The 8,358-nt window shown below is 42.2% G+C and overlaps 1 long non-coding RNA gene across 1 annotated transcript; it reads right to left on the bottom strand.

Annotated features, from left to right (window-relative positions):
• Positions 1 to 2,973: 2,973 nt before the first annotated feature.
• Positions 2,974 to 6,927, bottom strand: LOC147190982 (uncharacterized). The gene is made up of 2 exons (XR_015103792.1): positions 5,740 to 6,927; positions 2,974 to 4,977 (listed from the first exon to the last, which is right to left on the bottom strand). It is a non-coding gene; the product is annotated as an uncharacterized LOC147190982 (long non-coding RNA).
• Between the last annotated feature and the right edge of the window lie 1,431 nt (positions 6,928 to 8,358).

An 8,358-nucleotide genomic window follows, 5' to 3' on the forward strand; every position in this document is an offset into this window, starting at 1 on the left:
TTACTATGAATTATTTAGGATATTGGAGATGATAACGATTGATGTATAGTTCCCAAAATCTGAATACTTTTAATGTCATGATTATGGTCAGAATCAGAAGTAGGGGATTTTTTATTAAGTAAATGTCATCTCGCTCATCCCTGTGTTTTGGTATAAAGCTACATTAACACTCGCTTGATTTTCTCCTCCATCTGTCCTTTTGCACGATCTTTCAGGCTGCATCCCTAAAATATACCCAGGTACACACACATACACACGCACACACACACACACCCGTGACCCTGGAGGTCAACCCTTGGTGGATGGGGTCAGACGTCTGGGATGGCGTTAACCTTTGACCTTGAGGGCACGACTGCTCGCTCGCATTTTAAGCAGCTGGACAACAGAGTCACTCACTAGTGTGTGTGTGTGTGTGTGTGTGTGTGTGTGTGTGTGTGTGTGTGTGTGTGTGTGTGTGTCGGAGTTGTCGGGTTGCTTTCCGGGCGACCAGGTCAAGCCGCTTGTCGCCTCCACCGCTGTCAAAGAACAGGCCGCAACACTATTGATCAAGTCGGAAGCAATCGATGGACGCGCTACCAGCTTCCTGTTTCTTCATTATCCGAGGGTTAATATCTCATTAGCAGCTATTATCGCCACGGCGACAGGCGGTCAGCAACACGCGGACACATGTGACAATTCCGAGCCTGCATCACACGTGCGGGTTGGGAGGATTACTGGAAATCAATGCGAGAGCAGTTAGTGTTTTCCTGCCCTGATCGAGTCAAACATCGCGGGACTTTCTGTGATGTCACAGAGAAGATCGTGAGACTGCCTCAAGAGTTCGGAGACACTTTCAGTGTGATTGGTGAATTGGGCAGATTCAATAGTAAATGAGAGTGTAGTTGGTAAATTCATTGGCTATTAAGTCAAATGATATAATTCTTTTTGTTCAATCGGTGAGTTGGTAGGTTTGGGAAGTTGGTCAAATGCTAGTTGACTAAATTGAGTGGTTGGTTTATTGATCGGTAAATTGATTGTGACTGGTTGGCTAGTTATTAAGTGAACTGACTGGTTAGGGTTGCAACTCACTGATTGGTTTGGCAGGTTTGCTTGGGTGGTTGTTTGGTCAGTTAGTGATTTATCAGTTTGTTGGCCGTGGCCAGCGGCACTCTTTGGTGGATGCCAGCACATTGTTGTACGCAGCTGACGAGCGACAAACTGTTTGGTGTAGGCCTTTCTACCGTAGTTTCCCACCGATGGCTTTATTTACGCCACTCTCAAAAGGGTGATCCATTCTGTACAGAATTTGGCCATATTCGTCATCAAAAGTAACATATCCCAGATTTTTTTTTGATATAAATGAACTGTTGATTCTTGAACTCTCGCAGCAAACAGCAAAGATTGTCAACTGAAGAAGCTTTTTGGAATAAAGGTGAAATATCCTGGAAAAGTCCAGTTGCTCCTATTCAACTTTGTGAGGAGACGATTGTGCAAATAAATTAATAAAAACACACACACACACACACACACACACACACGAGCAAGCAAGAATAGTATACTTACAGCCGTTATCAGTTCATGTGGTCCACAGTGATGGTGGGGTTATGAGGGTGTTTGGGGGCAGCATCAGCAGGACTGTGCCGCTTATCAGCCAGCAGACACTCTGATCCTTATTAGCCACGGAGGAAGAGATGCACACAACCGGACTGGTTGCACACAGATTTCTCATGTAACTCACTCAACAAATCTAACAGTGATCAGTCAAGCAACTTAACGTAAAAACATGACGGAAGAATGTTCCCATTCTACCTTATGGAACGAAATAAACGTCGGTCAAATATAGCTTCATGAGATTAACCTATGTTTAAAACACCTTTAAAACTAGCTTTTATTTTAAATTATTTTACAAACTTAAAGCCACAAATGACTTTTAATTTGTGACTAAATCGCGAGTGTTTGTTTTAATTTGATATGAAGCAACAAATACGCTGACGGACGGTTTTATCGTGTCTCAATCAAAGATTCTTCTTCCACTTACCATAGCTTCGCTGTTGTACATGAAATTAGGCCACAAATTAGTTGTCAACAGCGTTCGAAAGTGGGTGTTTTGCTGAGCTAATTTGATTTAAATAAACGAGCTAAATATCGCATATTAGATATCAAATGTACGGAAGTAATACTGGTCTAAATCGACCTCGAAGAGAAAAAATAACCTGAAATGAAGTGACGTCACGGTGCATCGAGGTGGGCCAAATTTGGCTAGTGCGATTAGCCTTACTTTAAAAACACGATAAACTCGAATGTGATTTCACTTTAACGGGCTTCAGTGCGTGTTGTTTTATTACCAAATCCACAAATGAGCTGTCGAGCCAGTTGAAGGCTCATTTTGTGACAAATTCGCGTCGGCGGCAGCTATCGACTTAACGGCTTCCAAAACGCGCCATGGTTCCGACAAAAAAAGTGCGGCTTTCGGGGCTTTCTGACACCGGGACGTGATTAAATGGAGCCGGCCTCACCTGGTGCTCGATTGTGGGGGGGGGGGGGGGGGGGAGAATGAATGAATGGAGGGATGGAGAGATAGAGAGATGGGTGGCCGAAGTGAGAAAAGGGACGGCGATTGCGTGTAACGAGTGGTGGCAATGGCTGACCTCTGACGTCACGGAGGTGGGGTTACCGTCACCCCAGGAAGCTGAAACGAGAAAAATCAATAAAACAAAATTAAAGGAAAGTCAGCATGTCAGCACTGAAGACACAATCACGTTGCTGTTATTGTTCTTGTTTTAATTTTTTTTAAAAGCACGTTTGTTGAGTTTATAATTCACGCAGCTGTATTTTTCTAAAACCGACATTTTTCTAGAGGAGCTCACAAATTGTAAATTCACCGGCGACACGATTCAATTTTGTAACATTCTAGTTACAAATAGCCACGACAATTTTGTGCGCGCAGGAAACAGTGGCTGTGACTGAGCCATTCAAATGAAAGAAAAACACACATTTAGTTGATTTGTTTTTATTTTCTGTCTTAAAATAAGATACAGCACTCATACATACACCTGGCAGTTATTTGCGTCTTTATTATCACCGTGGAGTCTTTATGGTCTAAACAAAATGAGAAATCAAAAAGGTCAAATTATTTCATGTTTGAAAAAAAATCCTTCACATTTTCTACTGAAAGAAACACTCGTATTTACATTAAAATGTTAGCATTTTTTTCAGATGAATTAATGTGGTTACTTTAACAAAATATGCAGATTGACGTTTATTTATCAGAGGTTGCGATTGTGCCAGTAAAATGCGGTTCAAATGCATGCATTGCAAACATTACATAAAAAAGGAAAACATTTGCTTACAATGTGGTCAATTGTCAGTGTGTAAAACGTAAAATTGTACCTTTTATTTTGCAGCTATCAACCGCACATTGTATTCATTGATCTGCAGATTTAGCGTCTTGAAATGTAACCGACACGCATCAGATAAACATGTTCAATCGACAATAAATCTCACATTTCGAAGATGAAGCAGCGTTAACAGGAGAACAAGCGAAGGAAGTCCACGTGCAGCGTCTGCACGAGACGCTGCGCGCGAGCTTGCGCGCTCGCGGATCGATAGCCAGGCGCGTGCGTGTCCAGTAAGGCCCGTGAATGGAAAGGCTGTGACGTCACCGCAGACTCCCAGCCTTTCAATCGATTTGTCATAATGAACTCACGTCTTGTCGGCATCGATTTCCGCACCCGGGCAGCTCATTAAATAAAGTCGTCATTCGAGAACAATTACAGTCAGACGGCATTATAGATCACGCGTGGGAAGCAAAACGCCGTGTATGCAAATGTGCTCGGCATACATTTAAAATAATAAAACAAAGAAAAATATGAGAATGAAAAGCAACAATCCACTTGTGGAAGATGGTGGGGGGGGGGCGCGGACATTGTATTGTATTGTATTTGGCGAATTGTTCGGATGATTAAAAATTACCCTGTGACACGTTCAAGGAGCAGGGCAAATAAAAAAAAAAGCAATCCAAACCATATTTGAACAATCCTAAAAATGATAATAGTTTGGGCCTGTGTATATACAGAGGTACGGTTTATTTGCCCTATTAAGAACCAACACAAATTAAATCATAAAGTGACATATAGGTAGCAGACACATCATTAGGTGCATGTGCAAAAAAAAAAAAAAAAACCTCACTAAAATAATAGAAACAACCCTTTGTGTGACACAATGCAGCCCAACATATTTTCCAATGAACGATTTCATTTGATTGACAATTCTTTTAAACATCCAGGTCCACGAGTACAAAATATTGTGTCAGGCAATTGTGTGTGATCTGACATTGAAAAAAATAAAATAAAAGAAGGGATGTGTTTACATTTGTAGGTTTGCCTCAGTTCATAGATAAAGACAGCTTCTTTTCTCCCCGTGATGTGAAATTTTGCATCCTCTATTGAAATGAAATCCACGTGCTGCCATGTTGTTGCATCACAGGATGAGGTGGCCAGATGATGGGAAGACGCAGATGGGGAAAAAAAATCTAAAAGAACAAGAAGATGAGAGGAGGAGCGGATGTGAGGATGAGGGAAGTTGACAGGAAAAGATGAGAGGACCTTTGTCCGGAGGATGAGAAGATGAGGGGGACGCAAGATGACGGGATGCAAAAATGAGGGGGTAAAAAATGTACATGAAAGAATGAGAAGACAAGAAGAGGAGGGTGTGAGTGGATGAGAGGAAGCGAGGATGAGTGGACAACAGGATGAGAAAAACAAAAGGAAAAAGGATGAAAGGATTAGTGGATGAGAGAATGAGAGGAGTCAGAAGAGGCCGAGAACAACAACAACCAAAAAAAAGCGTGAGGAAAAAAGGAAGAAGTGGAGGAGGAGGACAAAGAGGGGGCGGGAGGGTATGTTAAATGAAATGCTGCGAGGCCCCGTGTCCTCGGCACGTGCGGCCAGGCCCCCCCGGAGAAGAAAAGGAGCCACGGCCCATCTGGACTCCTGCAGCCTGCAAAGAGGGTAGGAGAAAAAAAAAAAAGAGAAAATCAAGGATTTGAAGGAAAACGGAAATCACTGGAAACAAAGAAAGAGAAGTCGAGAAAAGAGAAGCGACAAAAGAAAGGAAGAGAAGGAAAATAAAAGTAACAAAAGGAAGAAGATAAAGAAGTGAACAAGTGAACAGAAAAAGAAGAACAAAGAGGCTAAAGAAAAGAATAAAAAGGACTTGAATGAAAAGATGGAACAGAAAGAAAAATAGCAAAAGAAAAGACAACGCAGAACACAAAACGTGAAAGAAATGAAATCAGGAAAGATGGGGAAAAGTACAAAAAAAAGGAAGCGGCGCAGGAAAAGAAAGTTTAAAAAAAGAAAGAAGAATGGAGGTGAAAAAGGACAAGAACGGACAAAGCAAAATGCAAGGTGGAAAAGAAGGCGAAGGGCAAAAAGGAGAGAAACGAAAAAAAGGATCGGGAAAGAAGGCAACTAAACGAAAGAAAATAGTCAGGAAAATGTGACGAGAAAGGACATGAGTGAAAAGAGGCATCATGCAAGGAAAGAAAAGAAGAATAAGAAAAATAGAAGGCAAAGAAGAAAAGGAGGGAAAAGAAGAAAACGGTAAAGGAAGCAGGTAATGAAGGAAAAGAAGCAAAACGAAGCAAAGAAAGACTCAAAAAGACACGACCAAAGTTTCCTCGTCGTCGAGCCGTAACCAAGGCGGGACAAATGTGTGAGCTTACCCCCAACTTCCGCCTCCCCTTTTCCGGCGTCTTACCTTTTAATCAATGTGCGCCTTTCGGGAGTTTCCCTCCTCGGAGCATCTTCTCTGTTGCCACGGCGACACGCCAGCAGGCCACGAGGCCATCCACGTCCCGTCCCGCCTGTTACGGTGGCGTCCAGGCGGCCCCGACAGCCTGCGTTTGCTCACAAAAAAACAAAAAAAAACAGAGAAGATTGAAAGGCATTCAACTTGCTCGTTTGTTTATTTAAGTCGCACTTGTAAGATGCAGGAGACCAGAGCTCGCCCTCCAGTGGCCGGATGACAAAACAGACTGGCGGAATCTCATTCTTCTTTCTATTCATTCATTCAAATCCATGAAATATGACCACAAAACTAAACCCACATTCCACATAACAATAGTAAAACTTGCAAATATGAGTGACATTTACATAATTCACTTCAGGCCTCGAAAAGGAATCCTGTTTTTTTTTTTTTTGGTCATATTTACTGATATTTGCTTTTCAGGTAAATTATTTCACTCATCAGCACCGTATCACCACAAAAGCAGCAATAATGCTAAGAAATGTTCCAAATAAATAAATAGATAATCTAATTTGTTATAGCTCGTTGCAAAAAGCCCTTCAGTGCGTGATTACTGTATACAACCCCTTAATAAAAGAATAGATAACATAGATGATCATTTGTATTCATTTTGATATCGAATATTTAGTTGTGTTGTTGTCGCCATGAACACAATCAGGTGCGGCGGTTACTACAGTGGACAGCTTATCAGGTTACAGGTTATCAATATTTGAGCACGAAAGGGTTAATATCATCATCATCATCACCATCATCATCATCATCAATGTGTGATTGACTTTCAGTGTGTTCTCCAGTTTGATGAAAAATAATTCAATGAAAAGAGCACAAGTGGACACCTCTGTATCAACCCCCCCACCACCACCACCACCACCACACAAAAACCCACAGTCCCCTTATCCCTCCAGGACCCCTCCCCATGACCCGGCGACCTAGGCACCATGGCAACCCCCTGACCCATCCGCCGTTGCTGTGGTAACAACCTTGGATGGAGCTGGTCTGACCACCACGCGCGCACACACGCAAACACGCACACACACTCTCTCCCCGCCAAGGCGAGGCGAAGCGATCGATATTCTATCACACAGAACAGTGGAGCGAGAGAGGGGAGGCCACGGGCCAGCCAGATTACTGGGGGGGGAGGTGAGGAGCTGGCGGGGGGGGGGGGGGCGGGGGGGGTCTTGACAAAAAAAGAAGGCGCGTGTGTGTGTGTGTGTGTGTGTGTGCGCGCGTGTGTTTGTAGCAGAGAGGAAAAGGTTTTAGAGGCGGTAGGAGATGGAAAGATGTGTGTGCGTGTCATCAGGTAGGTGGGAGAATGAGAGGGGTGGGGGTGTAAAGGTGTTTGTGTTGTTGGTGTGTGCCTCTAATTTCGACTTGAAAATGTCATAATTTTTAAATCGTGCTTATTCTAAATGTCCGAATGTCAGGGTGTAAGCAAATGATTTCAATTGCCATAATTGTTATCGTTCCAAAGGAGTACACGTTCTAAAATATGAAAATGTATCAGTAAATCGCTTGAGTTGTAGTGCTTTGTATCTTTATCTTTAAGGATAGTGTGATGTTAAATATTTTCCTCAAATAGATATAATGATGGTTCGGCACCCATGGATTCAAATATTTGTGGGGCTTTTGTTACATTTTTAGTCACAATATATTTTTCATTATTTGACATTTAATTTTGTTTTTTCCCATCATTTTTTTTGGTTGAAAACATACAGTGAATGCTCATCAGCGTTTGTGGAATAATATAATTATACATTTTTCCCCAATGGGTGTAAAATAAACGCAGATTTTCACTCTTTGCATGCCAACCCAGACCCAAAACCTGTGCAATTAGCAGAAGTTGACTGCACATTCACCAGTCGGAAAAAGAACAAAACAAAACGAAATGACTGTATATTGCAACTTTGACTCAGTATATTACCATGAATGCAATTTTTCTTCATGTTATTCAAATACAACATTCAAATCTCCTTCAATGTGTAGTGTTTGTGTAGTAAAATGAAAATCTATTTGTGAATACCGGTGCTGCCTGTGCAACGAATCCAATCGAGTCTGCTGTTGCCTTCAGGCACATTCGGAAATCCGTATGTGATCCCAAATGTCCTTCAGAAAAAACAAGCTAACGATAATATGGTGCTCCATACATCCTAGAATGTAAACAATTACTGGATTTTTTTTTCATGATTACGTTTTTGCTTCAATTAAATGGACATTCCGCTGCGTACCTCGGCCATCCGGGGAGAGAATAAACATGACATGGATAAACATGACGTAGTGGTCCTCACACAATGGTCGTGAGGTAATGTTCGTCATTCTTCGCAGAGGATAAAGACCATACGCATGCCAAGAGCATCCTTTCTCTTCACCTTGTACGGTTTTTGACTCTTATTAATGTTACCTAATCACTCATGATGGCTTTTGTCACCATGGAGACAAGAATTGACACACTGCGACCTTGCGGTGCCTCGACACCGCAGAGTGTGCGTGAGTCCCGAATTAAGTGTGTGTGTGTGTGTGTGGGTGGAACAAGAGGGAGGAATCAAGACAGAAGAGGTGACCTATGTCCTCAGT

The sequence above is a fragment of the Hippocampus guttulatus genome, chromosome 18 (genome assembly GCF_054856545.1).
Source record: "Hippocampus guttulatus isolate MCC_2025c chromosome 18, RoL_Hgut_1.0, whole genome shotgun sequence".
NCBI classification, from domain to species: domain Eukaryota; kingdom Metazoa; phylum Chordata; class Actinopteri; order Syngnathiformes; family Syngnathidae; genus Hippocampus; species Hippocampus guttulatus.